Source organism: Oncorhynchus kisutch, linkage group LG4 (genome assembly GCF_002021735.2).
Source record: "Oncorhynchus kisutch isolate 150728-3 linkage group LG4, Okis_V2, whole genome shotgun sequence".
NCBI lineage: Eukaryota > Metazoa > Chordata > Actinopteri > Salmoniformes > Salmonidae > Oncorhynchus > Oncorhynchus kisutch.
In genome coordinates, this window is record NC_034177.2 from 48,696,833 (window position 1) to 48,704,511 (window position 7,679).

A 7,679-nucleotide genomic window follows, 5' to 3' on the forward strand; every position below is an offset into this window, starting at 1 on the left:
TTGGGAGCAATTTCCAAACGCCTGAAGGTACCACGTTCATCTGTACAAACAATAGTGTGCAAGTATAAACACCATGGGACCACGCAGCCGTCATACCACTCAGGAAGGAGACGCTTTCTGTCTCTGAGAGATGAATGTACATTGGTGCGAAAAGTGCAAATCAATCCCAGAACAACAGCAAAGCACCTTGTGAAGATGCTGGAGGAAACAAGTACAAAAGTATCTATATCCACAGTAAAACGAGTCCTATATCGACATAACCTGAAAGGCTACTCAGCAAGGAAGAAGCCACTGCTCCAAAACCGCCATAAAAAAGCCAGACTACGGTTTGCAACTGCACATGGGAATAAAGATCGTACTTTTTGGAGAAATGTCCTCTGGTCTGATGAAACAAAAATCAAACTGTTTGGCCATAATGACCATCGTTATGTTTGGAGGAAAAAGGGGGAGGCTTGCAAGTCGAAGAACACCATCCCAACCGTGAAACATGGGGGTGGCAGCATCATGTTGTGGGGGTGCTTTGCTGCAGGAGGGACAGGTGCACTTCACAAAATAGATGGCATCATGAGGTATGAAAATTATGTGGATATATTGAAGCAACATCTCAAGACATCAGTCAGGAAGTTAAAGCTTGGTCGCAAATGAGTCTTCCAAAGGGTCAATGACCCCAAGCATACTTCCAAAGTTGTGGCAAAATGGCTTAAGGACAACAAAGTCAAGGCATGGAGTGGCCATCACAAAGCCCTGACCTCAATCCTATAGAAAATATGTGGGCGGAACTGAAAAAGTATGTGCGACCAAGGAGGCCTACAAACCTGACTCCGTTACAACAGCTCTGTCAGGAGGAATGGGCCAAAATTCACCCAACTTTTGGGTAGCTCATGGAAGACTACCCAAAACGTTTGACCCAAGTTAAACAATTTAAAGGCAATGCTACCAAGTACTAATTGAGTGTATGTAAACTTCTGACCCACTTGGAATGTGATGAAAGAAATAAAAGCTGAAATAAATCATTCTCTCTACTATTTTTCTGACATTTCACATTCTTAAAATAAAGTGGTGATCCTAACTGACCTGAGACAGGGAATTTTTACTAGGATTAATAACTTTTCATGTTTATAATTGTGTACTCTCCTCAAACAATAGCATGGTATTCTTTCACTGTAATAGCTACTGTAAATTGGACAGTACAGTTAAAACCTCTCTAGGGTAAGTGGGACGCTAGCGCCAAATTCAAAAACAGAAATACTGATTATAAAAATTTAGAAAGCATACAAGTGTTATACATAGGTTTAAAGATTAACTTCTTGTGAATTCAACCACGGTGTCAGATTTCAAAAAGGCTTTTACAGCGAAAGCATACCATGCGATTATTTGAGAACATCGCCCAGCAGACAAATCATTAACAACAGTATCCAGCCAAGTAGAAGAGTTACACAAGTCAGAAATAGAATAAAATTAATCACTTAACTTTGATGATAGTCATATGGTTGCACTCAGAAGACATTCATTTACTCAATAAATGTTCATTTTGTTCGATAAAGTCTCTCTTTATATCCAACCGTCCCGTTGAAGGGACACCAACCCGAAGACGTTTTAAGCCCCCCCCAAACACACACACACAAAGCAATACACTTCAAAGACACTCCTCTCTCCGTCATACTGAGCACCACCTAACCCAAACCCTTACCCTACCCCTTACCCTGAATCAGGTTTGAATCCTAACTCCAGTCGCACCCCTTGCCTTAAACCGGGTTCATATCCAAACCCCAACCATACCCTGCCCATTCACTAATACATCCCTTCCTTGAGCCCATCCTTCTCTTGTTTTGTCTGATGTTGTTTTGATTCCTGTTTTTTGGGGGTTTAATTTCTACAATTGTAAAGTAAAGTCCCATGTATTATTATGTAGATCTGAAAGACTTGGATAGGTTTAATCAATATAGTAGTAGCCACAATTCGTCAACTATCCAGTCCTCTCAGATCTAGGGATTAGAGGCTAGGTAATGTTTTGGGACAGGTCATATTTGTCTTCTAGCTAGTCTCTCGTTCCCTGACTCCTAACCCTGGTGCAGTTTGATCTCGTGTTCACAGCAAAGGGAGACCGGAGCAGTCTGCTTCCTTTAACCTTTTATAGCTGGGGGGCAGTATTGAGTAGCTTGGATGAATAAGTTGCCCAAAGTAAACCGCCTGCTCCTCACTCTCAGTTGCTAATATATGAATATTATTGGTATTAGATAGAAAACACTCTGATGTTTCTAAAACTGTTTGAATGATGTCTGTGAGTATAACAGAACTCATATGGCAGGCAAAATCCTGAGTTGAAATCAAAACAGGAAGTGAGAAATCTGAGTCCCCGATGAAATCCCCTTGAGATATTAATGATGTTGCACTGCCTAGGGGTTCCACTAGATGTCAACCAATAATATACATTTTAATGAGACTTCTATGGTGTTGTGGGAGTGAATGAGAGCAGAATGTATCAGGTGTCCATCAAGCAGCCATTTTCTGATCACGCTTATTCCTCATCGTGCCCACTTGCGTTCCAGTGCTCATGAAGACAATAAGGAATACTCCGGTTGGAACTTTATTGAAGCTATATGTTAAAAACATCCTAATGATTGATTCTGTACTTAGTTTGAAATGTTTCTTCGACCTGTAATATAACTTTTGGAAGTTTCTGTCCGATGTAACGCTGGCCAGAATGAGCGTTTGGATATGTATAACAAACGCGCTAACAAAAGAAGCTATTTGGACATAAATAACAGATATTATCGAACAAAACAAACATTTATTGTGGACCTGGGATTCCTGGAGTGCTTTCTGATGTAGATCATCAAAAGTAAGGGAATATTTATCATGTAATTTGTTGTTTATGTTGACGCCATCGTTGCTATTGTGATTTTTGACTTCTGAGCGCCATCTCAGATTATTGCATGGCTGGCTTATTCCGTAAAATGTTTTGAAATCAGACACAGCGGTTACATTAAGGAGAGGTATAGCTATAATGCCATGTGTATAACTTGTATTATCATCTACATTTATGATGGGTATTTCTGTTGAATGATGTGGCTATGCAAAATCACTGGATGTTTTTGGAACTAGTGAATGTAACGCGCCAATATAAACTCATATTTTGATAAATATGAACTTTATCAAACAAAACATACATGTATTGTGTAACATGAAGTCCTATTAGTGTCATCTGATGAAGATCATCAAAGGTTAGTGATTAATTTTATCTCTATTTGTGCTTTTTGAAACTCCTCTCTTTGTCTCAAAAAAATGGCTGTGTTTTTCAGTGGCTATGTGGTGACCGAACATAATCGTTTGTGGTGCTTTTGCTGTAAAGCATATTTGAAATCGGACACTGTGGTGGAATTTACAATGAGAATAGCTTTAATATGGTATGAGATACATGTCTGTTTGAGGAATTTTAATTATGAGATTTTTGATGTTTTCAAAATGGCGCCCTACACTTTGACTGGCTGTTGTCATATCGCTCCCGTTAACGGGAAAGCCATAATAAGTTTTAACTACTATAAAAAAACTTTCTAAATTTAAATCAGTATTTTGCACTGATTAAATGTTTTATTTGTCTGTTCATATTTTATTCATAATTATGATGGGACAAAAACAAGATGTTTGAAGTCAGCCTTTGGATGTACTTGGGTTGCTGCAAGTCATCTCTCTCTGTCTGAATACTGCAAGCATAGGTTTTAAAAAAAATGTTTTAAGAGAATTTCTTAGCAATTAATAGTTGTATGAAGAGAATGGCTTTACAATGTTGGAGTGTATAAGGACTCTCCCGACAAGGTTGTTAAAAATATAAATATATTTTGAACCTTTTGTATCTATTTTTCAAACATTTATTTTAGTATTGTTTCAGATACAAAAAATGCCTTTATTATATATGTAAATGTTGTACTTGAATGATTTACATGTGAAATTATCATTACACTATTTGTGAGAAAATGAAAGGTTATTTTATCCATCTAAATGAGAATTGTATTTCATGTAAAGGTTTACCCAGTCATTAACCACGCCCATGTTAGCACAGACATTATGACAAAAGGAGAGAATGCCCTTGTTCCCCAATTGTTTATAAAAAGGACTCCTAACTAAATTTACATCAGACCAGCGTGACTGACAGCGTGAGATGAAATGGTTAGAAACTCTCAAACTTTCAACAGAGAAGAAGAAAATCTCCACCAGACCAGAAAATGTGGAGACCCTGAAACTCTCTCGAAGAAGACTGCACAGGCACATTCAGCCTGCAGCTGTTTATGCACTGTTAGCCTAGGAAACTCAACCGAAGACAAGAAAGAGACAAATAACAATATCCTCTCATCTCTATAGGTATCTCTAGGGTATCTATTATAAACAAACAGAGCGAAGGACAAGGACCGCTGAACACCACGTGGTACACCTCTGGAAGATCCGTTCTAAAAGATACTCCGAGACCAACCTACTACAACTACAAAGGATACCTCTGGTGGACAACCAGAGACTTTTACTCTCCACAGACTGATCTGGGGATTTCACCAGAGAACGACGACAAAGACATACAAGCGTAAATATGTACTTTTCATTTCCAAATCCGAATGAGCGGTTGTTAGGGTGCTAAATATCCACATTTACAATGGTTGAATTCCTTTGTCTCTCCTCCTACCGCTCTTTCGTTCCCCACCCCCTTTCATTGTGTAACCAAGCCATCATATCGGGTTAGTCCACTAGGGACTTTTCATTGCATCATGTTAGTAACCAATGTATAATCTATCCTGTGTGTGTTTATGTAATTCTGTGTGATTATTTAGTTAATCAGTAAATAAATAATTAAGGCAATTTTTGTATCGCTGATTCATCATGGAGACTAGGGTTGGTGCAGATTTGAAGTCAACGACATTCAGAATGAGACTGAGGTAATAATGATAAATAATGGTTGACTTGAAAACGACATATTTATATCGGTAGAGTTAATTCGGTAAACGGTAACTCACTAAACAAACTTTTTCCGTGGTGCCCCAAGATTGCTAATGAGTTAATTGTTCCATGATTAATTTAATCATCGTAATAATTAAACATAGTTAATTGATTTGATAAAATAATCATCATCACATTAATGGTACTAACGTCACGACAACACCTATGTAATCCTCCCAGATTAGAGCACAGGGTTTAGATGCTAGTGGTTGATTTGGGACTGGGCTGTAGGCTAAGATAGAATCAGTCTAAATTCAGTTCTGTCACCTATTAATAGACACCAATACATAAAACATCTGTGTGAATTCACTTACCTATCTAGTACATAACAAATATGACTGAAGCAGTGATATGGGTGTGTGTGGACTATGGCCGCTTCACGAGTTATGACAACTGGAATGATGATGAAAATGTGGTTGAACCATTGACACTGTGTTGATAATCGTCAATATTTGATGGTGATATTAGTGCTGGGGCCTTTCAGGGGAGTGTGATGTCACAAAATGTTCACATAGAAATGTATTGTATAGCACAGATATGTGTAGAACAGATATGGGAATATCTGTCATGTAGAATAGGCTATTGTGTTGGCTCAATTCACTACATTTCTACATGCAGTTTTCCAGAAAGGAAAAAAAACTTTTTAAAACTAGGCAAGTCAGTTAAGAACAAATTCTTATTTACAATGACGGCCTAGGAACAGTGGGTTAACTGCCTTGTTGTTACTGTGGTACATGTAATATTGTAGTGCATATAGACTGAATCTCCACTTTGTTCTCAGTGTAGTTTTTACCACGGTAATGGATGACCATAATTTTTGCAGAACTGAGAGGCAGCCATCTATTGGAGTTAGGCGGAGACTTCTCACAGCTGAGCAGGAGACTGCCCTGGTGAATATGGGGATTGCCAATAATGCCATCCGTTTGAGGGAATTTCAAACCCAAATAGTTGAAGACCAGGTAGTCTTCCAAGGAATTGACAGCATCAGCATTTCCACCATTGACCGGATCGATCAGAAGAACCACATAAGGACAAAGCAGCTGTACCTTGTGCCTTTTGAAAGGAATGCAAACGATTCCAAAGGAGCAATGATTCCAATATGTTCGGGTAATATGTGCTGTACTGTACAGAATTCTTACAGTATGTAGAGTATGGCCCATCTCTCCAGCATATCAATGCAGTACTGTATAGTAATGTGTTACAGTAACTGCAGTACACAATCTTTCATTCCAGTACAGTAGTAAACTAAAATGTGTGTTTTTTTTAAATTACTTTTGTAGAGAATCTTTGAGCTGGATGCCATGGCTGACCCACAGGAGTACATCTTCATCGACGAAGCAGGGTTCAACCTAACAAAAAGGCACAAAAGGGGTCGCAAAATCATTGGTCATGATATACCGTGCCATCATACAAGTTCCTGGCCAAAAGGGAGGCAACATCACCCTACGTGCTGCAATCGTGGCGTCCTCCAACGCCATGTCAAAGTGGGTCCATACAACACGGCACAACTCCTTCAATTTCTAGATCATCTGCACAATAACATTCTTCAACAGGAAGGGGAGCCAGGGCAACCAGAGCAAGACCAATATGTTGTCATTTGGGATAACATGAGTTTTCATCGGGCTGCTCTGGTTCGCTCCTGGTTCAATGACCACCCCGGGTTCACTATTATTATTTTTTGCCAGCATATTCCCCATTTCTGAATCCGATTGAGGAATTTTTCTCAGCATAGTGGTGAAGAGTGTATGACCGCAACCCCTACGCACAGCAAAACCTCCTGGAGGCAATGGTGTCTGTGAAGTCTCTCCAGGGTTTTCTAAGTCACACAAGGGCATTTTCCCCATGCTGCCTGGCAAGAGCAAACAATGTGTGACGTTGATGAGATATTATGGCCTGACCCAGACCTGAGACGAGATGATGAGAACGCTGTTGAGTAACCTGTACATTTGCTGCATTTGGAAATAAAGCTTTTAGAAATTGGGTATTGTACTGTGCATGGACTCTTACTTACATGTTCTGTCAGTGTGACATTTCAAAGGTCAGGTTTTTGACCAAAACAGCACATACAGTAGTATTCCCTTATCCAGTAATGTAAGAGGTACTTATTACAGTACTATTTTGAATTTCTCTCGCCAGGATGTTCCTGAAAGTGTTATCTGGATAGTCAGTGCTGTGATTTTACTATGTTTCAAATTATTTCTCTGAAAACCTATTCTAAACATTTTGGTAGCAGTGTTTTGAATGAATCCCTCTGGTGCGTAACAAACAGTCATGTAGTCTGTGTTTTTGACAGCTTGTGTGTGTTGTCGGAGGGAAAAGTTTGAATTGGGACCCAGAAGTTAGATGTTTAAATCGTTGGGTGTGAGTTTTTACAATTGTGTGTGAAGATTTGAGAAAATGATGAGTTGTTCCAGGAATTGTGTCTAAGCAATTGAGAAACTGTAATATGGACACAACCTACATGCCATTCCAGGGTTTAAGGCTCAGCTATACTCGTTAGACCACACAGTTTGTGAATGAGACTATCCACTGTGATGTCTTTCCTTAGGAAGATGAGTTCCAGGCCCAGGGCATTGGTGGCAGAGGAACAGAGGCCAGCCAGATGAAGCAGGAAGCTGACCTGGAGAAGCGCTTGGCAGAGGCAGGAGGGCACAACTAAGTGTCACAACTGGAGGGAGAAACAGGCGCTGGCAGAC